The following is a 7,492-nucleotide window of genomic DNA, read 5'->3' as shown; positions in this document are numbered from 1 at the left end:
CCTGCACAGAGTCCTGACCTGAATCCTACAGAACATATTTGGGATGTTATGGAACGGCGACTTCGTGACAGGCCTCACCGACTGACATCGATACCTCTCCTCAGTGCAGCACTCCGTGAAGAATAGGCTGCCATTCCCCAAAATACTTCCAGCACCTGACTGAACGTATGCCAATTGGACAGAATTAGCCACGATGTCCTTCAGTAGAACATCCAACAACTCTTAATCAATTTCAAGCCATATAACTGTATGCATAAGGGACAGAGATGGACCAACACGTTATTGACTTGCTAAATTTATGAAGCTCTTTCTCTTGAAAAAAATCATCCAATGTTTTCTGAAACTGTAATCATCTTTTTGTGTGTACCTGCACATCGCACATATCGAGTACCACCCAGTTGGTATAATTCCTTCATAGTGCATCGCTTTTTCTTTTTTCTTTTTTTTTCTCAGAGGATATGAGAATAGTTATAAGCCCATCGAATTTTAGACTCTGAGCGTTACCTGTCTCTTTTAGCTTCTGAGACATTCACAACGATGGCGTCATTTAAATGCTGTACGTCAGAACGGTGTCACGCCTTCGCATGAAGGATGTGGAAGCTTTTTATGAGGCTGTATTTGAATTGATCCATATCTGCTCTACTATCTACATCTACATCATATTCCACAAGGCACATGATGGTGCGTGGCGGAGAGTACTTTCGGTACCACTAACTGATCCTTCCAACCCTGTTCCACTCGCGAGTAGTGCGTGGGAAGAATTATTGTCGGTAAGCCTCTGTATTGGCTCTAATTTCTCGAATTTTCTCCTAGTGATCAACACGAGAGATGTATGTGGGGGGAAGTAATATGCTGTCTGACTCCTGAAAAGCGCTGTCCCGAAATTTCAACAGCAAATCTCTCCGATATGCACAATGCCTCTCCTGTAACATCTGCCAGTTGAGTTTGTTTAGCATCTCCATAACGCTCTCTTGCCAGGTAAATGATCCCGTGACGAAAAGCGCAGCTCTTCGTTCGATCTTCTCTATCTCCTCTATCAGTCCTACCTGATAGAGATCCCAGATAGAACAATTCTCAAGAATCGGGCGAACAAGTGTCTTATAAGCCACTTCTTTCGTGAATGAGTTATATTTCCTTAAGATTCTTCCGATGAATTTGAGTCTGGTTTCTGCCTTTCCCACTATCTGTTTTATGTGGTCGTTCTACTTAAGGTCTTTCTAGATAGTTATGCCTAGTATTTTACGGCAGACGTTGTTTCCAGCTGTTTGTCATCAATACCGTAGCTGTACAATAGAGGATTTCTTTTCCTATGTATGCGCAATATGTTACATTTATTCACGTTCAGGGTCAACTGTTAGAGCTTCCACGATTCATCAATTCTTTGCAGGTCGTTCTGCAGATCCTTACTATCTTCTGGCGTTGCTACTTTGGTATAGACAACTGCAGCATCTGTGAATAGCCTTCAAGAGCATCCGACGCTTTCTACTAGATCATTTATATATTTTGTAAGCAGCAAAGGTCCTATCACACTTCCCTGTGGTACTCCGGATATTATCTTTAAACATGTCGATTTTGTTCCATTAAGAGCGACATGTTGAGTTCTACCTGCAAGAAAGTCTTGAATCCAATTTCAAGTCTACTCCGATACTCCGTAAGCTCGTATTTTTTTCATTAAACGGCAGTGCGAGACAGTGTGAAATGCCTTACTGAAATCAAGGAACACGGCGTCATCCTGAGGGCCGTTATCCACTGCGCTGTGGATTTCTTGGAGGAACGGAGCGAGCTGAGTTTGGCAGGATCTCGGAGAAATTCGTGTTGATTTTTATAGAGGAGAGGTTTATTTTCCAAAAACGTCATAGTACTTATGCATCAAACATTGTCCATAACTCTACAACAGACTGACATCAACGATATAGGTCTATAATTATGTGGATCTGCCTTACGACCTTTCTTAAGAAAATGGGAGTGACCTGCACAGTATTGAGGCAAGGCGGGTTCTGAACCACTCTGCATTGTTGCCAGATGTATCCAAGATGGCGGCGATTACATCATCCAAGATGGCGGACATGACATCATCCAATATGGCGGCTTTTGCCTACAAGATTAGTCAGTTGGCCTACCTCCACTTACCTAGCCCCCTCACCTCACCCCCCCCCCAGAAAATGGCGGAAAGTTCAAATTCCAACAGGATAATGCATCACACCACGCTTACCTCTACTAACCTTAGAAAATCGTGGGAAGATAGGTCACTTCGGCTACCTCCACTAACGTAACTCATCCGACCGCCACCTCTTCCTAGGAACTAGTTCGGATTTTCGTGGTAAAGAAAGGTCAGTTGGGCTATCTCTACTAACTAATTGCGGGAAAGAAAGGGCATTTGGACTAATCTAAGTCACCCAACCGCCACCTCTCCCTTGGGATTGGTGGGTAAAGGACTCAGCCTGCACTTGGCTGGTGGATAGAGGAAGGAGTGTATTTTATTTATTTTGGAACAATTTATTTACGTGTGGAGTATATTTAACACATTGATAACGAAAACATGCTCTGACGTACCACACAGCATACAGACCTGCAAACTATTCCTAAATAACTCATGTATAATGCTCTACACACACTTATGCTAATTGTAAACAGTCAAAATAACGCATTGCACAGCCTATAGACATCAAATCACTCGTAAATAATGCAATACATTTACGTCCAGAGAGCCAAACAACTCGTAAATTGTCAAAATAACAATCCATCGATGAGACTCGGCAAACATGCTTGCTAATTGTCAGCTGTCAAAATCATGCACAAGTCTTTCTTTAAACAATTAGAGACAGCATCACCATCCAGTGTGTTCGCCAGGAGGTCCGCACTCCATCTGACCTAGTACGCAGTATCACCACCAGAGGGCACTCTCATCTGTTCCGTAACGTAATCCAAAATGGTAACCATGATGTCAGCTGGTGGCGCAAGTACCATAATCTAAGATGGCGGCAAACTGCCTAAATAATGCATATGCAGCCTACAGACCTGCTTGCAAAATACTGCAACAGACATGCAATCAAAGTACGCAGACACCGTCTGCCACCCATTGTCCAATAGACCACACAGGAGGCTACCTGCAGCCCTGCAAAGCGATGCGGCCGTCAGCTGTCAAGCCACGCACAGATCCCTGCATGCATGCGGTGGCGACATCCCTTTCATACCTGAGAAATTCCTCTCAAATTACGTGTTCACCTAGGCACTGTTGCTGACGTGAACGGGCAGGAGCACAGGTACTCCAGGAATGTGTGTGCTGTCACAGCCGTGAGCCGCCACCAGATGCAGGTGAAAGTTACCTCTATTTTCAGTTATACAGTCAGTATTATACTGACGTCACAGAAGTCCAAGAATCGCTCACCCAGCTCCCATATGCGAGACACCTTGGGGCAGCATGTGTCTTTACCATTGATGACGGAGTAGCACAGGGTGCATTGAACCTAGCGTGACATGAGGGACACATCTAACCGTGCTTAACTGCAAACAGTGCAGAATAACATCGAATGCACCTTCGCTGTGGTCCTAAAGTAATGCCCCAGTGCATCACATGTTACCCTTCCTGCTTTCAACACACACAAACGTTCCCACCACTATGTACAGGCCCGTATATTGCAGTACAAAAGATGTGAATGAATCGAGCTTTATGATTTGCTCTTATCGAATTTACCCAGAGAATTACTGATGCCGTCGGTATCGAAGCGCCCTCCATTTTTTCTTTCTTTCTGCAGACGGGACTTTCAGTGGTAAAATTATTTTGCACAGATCGCTAAATTACGTACGAGACTCACAAGAATATTGGAAGCCAGGAACATATTTACCAGTGTAACTACAATTAAATATTATGATTGCTGCTACAGTCTGACACTGATTGATGTACAGGTAACGTATCCTCTTGATGGCTGTGCTTCTGGAACGAATCTCAGTATCTACAGCGCACATAATTTTCCATGTAAAAAATCTCTCTCATACCCTTGCGGCTATCAATGTGCTGAATCTATACATCTCTCACGATATGACACACATTCATCCTCTCTAGTCATGCCACAACATAAATCACAGTAACTTTACAATGCAATATAGACACATTTTACACACCATAACCCACAGTAACTATACAATGCAATATATGCACACGTTACATAAACAGTGGAGTTATCTTTTATACCTGTACAGCACCCCAAAAAAAATTATGGTATGCCTACACTCACACCGGCGATATGTCACGATTCTCCTCAGTCCCTTTTACATCAGGAAGCCGTCAGTGGATCTAAATCACTCTCAGAACTGTTCTGCAAAGACTGGCTCGTTCCCCACCCTCCCCCCTCTCCCCCTCGGTACAAACGTGTTAGTATTTTTTAGTATTTCTGGTCCGGACCTGCCTGTTTGCTCACATTTCTGCACCCATCTCCAGACTCTGGGATTACAAGAACATATCTAATTTCACATGGTTCGCCCACAGCAGTATCCTACCGATCGCTCACACAACATAATTCCAAAGACATAGACTGGGAATTATTTCTATACAAACCTGAAGCTTTAGCTAGGAGGAGGTACTATAGACGACTGAGTAACTAGAAACAAACACACGAAAGATGATATTTCCACCCCCAAATACTGATCTTGGTGATGTAACAGATTCGAAATTACCCCTATAATTTACAAGGTCAACTAAGGTGTTTCTCATGTCTAGAGAACCGGTAACGTGTCTTCCACATGCTAGGTGCACACCCCGCAATCGATGTTCTTTCAACTAAATAAAGGCGCGAAATGTGCACAAGCAGTCAAGATAACAATTTACGTGGGAGCGAATAATGGTCCAGTACAAACGCACCTCCATATTCATTCTCAAATTCCCATGTGACCACAAAAGCTGTCCAACACATACTAAGTATTAGTTCGCTATTCAGTAGTCTAGAGGACAACACCTTAATTCATCTACATTCCTACAGTCCAACAGGCCTCTTCATTCTGACAGCTCCTACCATAAGGGGAAACGTGAATCACCCACACATTGGTCAACAGCACTGCAGGCCAAGCACACACAGGTAGAATCAATCATCCTAAGAAATCGGTCACATATATATTTCGTCCCTGTACTTACAACTAAATGTTACAATCATGGTCTCAGTTGAACGACATTCGGCAATGAGCGAAGTATCGAAAAGACACCCTGTTTATGGCTATGGCTCTGTAAATAGAAATATCAGTACCATTCCTATGACTTTACATACTCTTCCCTTTGCAATCACAGTACTAGACATCAGATCCATACCTTCCTTATGAATCTACATAGCCATTTCCTTTGCATATGTCGGAACACGAACACATACTTTATAAGCCTGATGCTCGAGGCGAACCTATCATGCACCCTCTACTACTAAGTATAATACTTCATCAATAACTGATTACCTACGATACAAAATAATACTGAGAGAAAATCAGCGATGGGTTGACATGTCTCATAAGTTTTTCATGTGAATGATACCACTGTGTCTTAGAAAGAGAGCCATAATCGCCTCATGTGTTAAAAACCCCAATCACAACAACTACTGTATGTTGCTGTCACAAGCGGTCTTTGTTCTATAGATGCATACAAGTACCAATGTTAAAAGCTATGCCCACTTTACAAATCGACGTAAGACATTACCTCTGAATGAGGTGGTTTTTTGCCCAGACAAATACCGTGACAGCGAAGCAGGAGTATGTAGTATCAGACCAACACGTCGCCGATGGTGCAACCTCGTAATAAAATTAGTCAATTTAGAAAGTGATTCGGCTAAGGAACGTGGTATGAAACCGGTATTTGCGAATCCCTCACGCCACTGCAGCTAGAATTTCTACAGTATTTGTAGCACATTGTGTCTCGATCCCTTGTCACAGGTTCAGTGCTATATCCACTGAGCTATAGGCGATAGTTGACTGAGAAGGATCACAAACAGCAGTAGATAGTATGCTGATAGAGGTCGTAAGAAAATGTACACTAGCTTCTCAGATCTCTAGTGTTACACTATCCGCTAGAAATGAATTGCAATCAGGTCTGTTCATTCAAGCACATACCTGTGTTGGATCCTATTGAAAATTCCTTTAATGATTACAACCACTACTCAATCATATTTCTGGCACAGCCACATCTCTAAATGATTCACCTTTCCCGAACCTAGCTGCTACAATAAAATTCCAATGTGGTTTTAGTCACCCCCTACAGATCTTGCAAATCCTCCCATTTCTACAGCTTTCCACATGTGATCGTTCCAGTCTAAGTCAGAACTGAGCAGAAGTCAGAGAAAGACATATCCACCACATTCTGCAATCAATGTAGCAACAGAACGACCTGAGTTAGTGCAACAGGACCGTGATTTGACCATTTGGTGGAAATGCGCGCAATCTGGTACGTCTCCAGACTAGATACAGATACTACAGTCCAAAGCAGATCCGCATCCATTCAAATCAATCAGCCCAACATGCTACTAACATCGTTATTCTCTACCCCGCCAACAGAGAAAAATTACGAACTATAAAAGCTATACTACTTAATCTGATATAGAAGTCACCTAGGCACCGACGCTAGCACAATGACGCATAGCTGCGGTGCGATCCAGTGTGGAGAAAGAGATTTCACAATGCTCCCAAGAATAGCATTCCTAATGGGTCTCCCCATCTGTCATTGACTTTACCTGTCAAACTGCTTCTGCTTTCTGTGTGGGATGATCCTTTCAAATATACAGCTTTTGATCCATTGCAGAGGACAGTTTAAGGTTTCATCACCTATACTGTAGGATGATGACCGTTTCCCACAGACTATACTGTAAATCGCGAGAGACACTCCCTGTGACCCTGTGTCGTTGTTTGAAACATTGTTTCCTGACATGCTGGAGAAATTGCTTCATTTTTAATATGAATTAAGGAGTTGTCCTCTAGACAACCGAATAGCGAACTAATACTTAGTAAGTACTGGATAGCTTTCGTGATTGCATGGAAATTTTATAATGATTATGGAGGTACATTTGCACTGAACCATTATTCGCTCCCATGTAAATTGTTCAGTTGACTGCTTGTGCACATTTCGCACCTTTATTTAGTTGAGAGAACATCGATTGTGAGGTGTGCATCTAGCAAGTGGAAGACACGTTACCAGTTCTCTAACCGTGAGGAACACCATAGTTGATCTTGTAAATTATAGGGATGATTTCGAATCTGTTACATCACCAAGATCAGTATTTGCTGGTGGAAATATCATTTTTCGTGTGTTTGTTTCTAGTTACTCAGTGGTCTAGAGCACATCCTCCTAGCTAAAGTTTCAGGTTTGTATAGAAATAATTCCCAGTCTACGTTTTCGGAATTATGTTGCTTGAGTGATCGGTAAGATACTGCAGTGTGTGAACCATACGAAAATAGATATGTTCCTGTAATCCCAGAGTCTGGAGATGGGTGCAGAAACATGAGCAAGCAGGCAGGTCCGGACCAG

The sequence above is a fragment of the Schistocerca piceifrons genome, chromosome 2, assembly GCF_021461385.2.
Source record: "Schistocerca piceifrons isolate TAMUIC-IGC-003096 chromosome 2, iqSchPice1.1, whole genome shotgun sequence".
Lineage (NCBI taxonomy): Eukaryota > Metazoa > Arthropoda > Insecta > Orthoptera > Acrididae > Schistocerca > Schistocerca piceifrons.
This window is presented reverse-complemented; position numbering follows the sequence as displayed.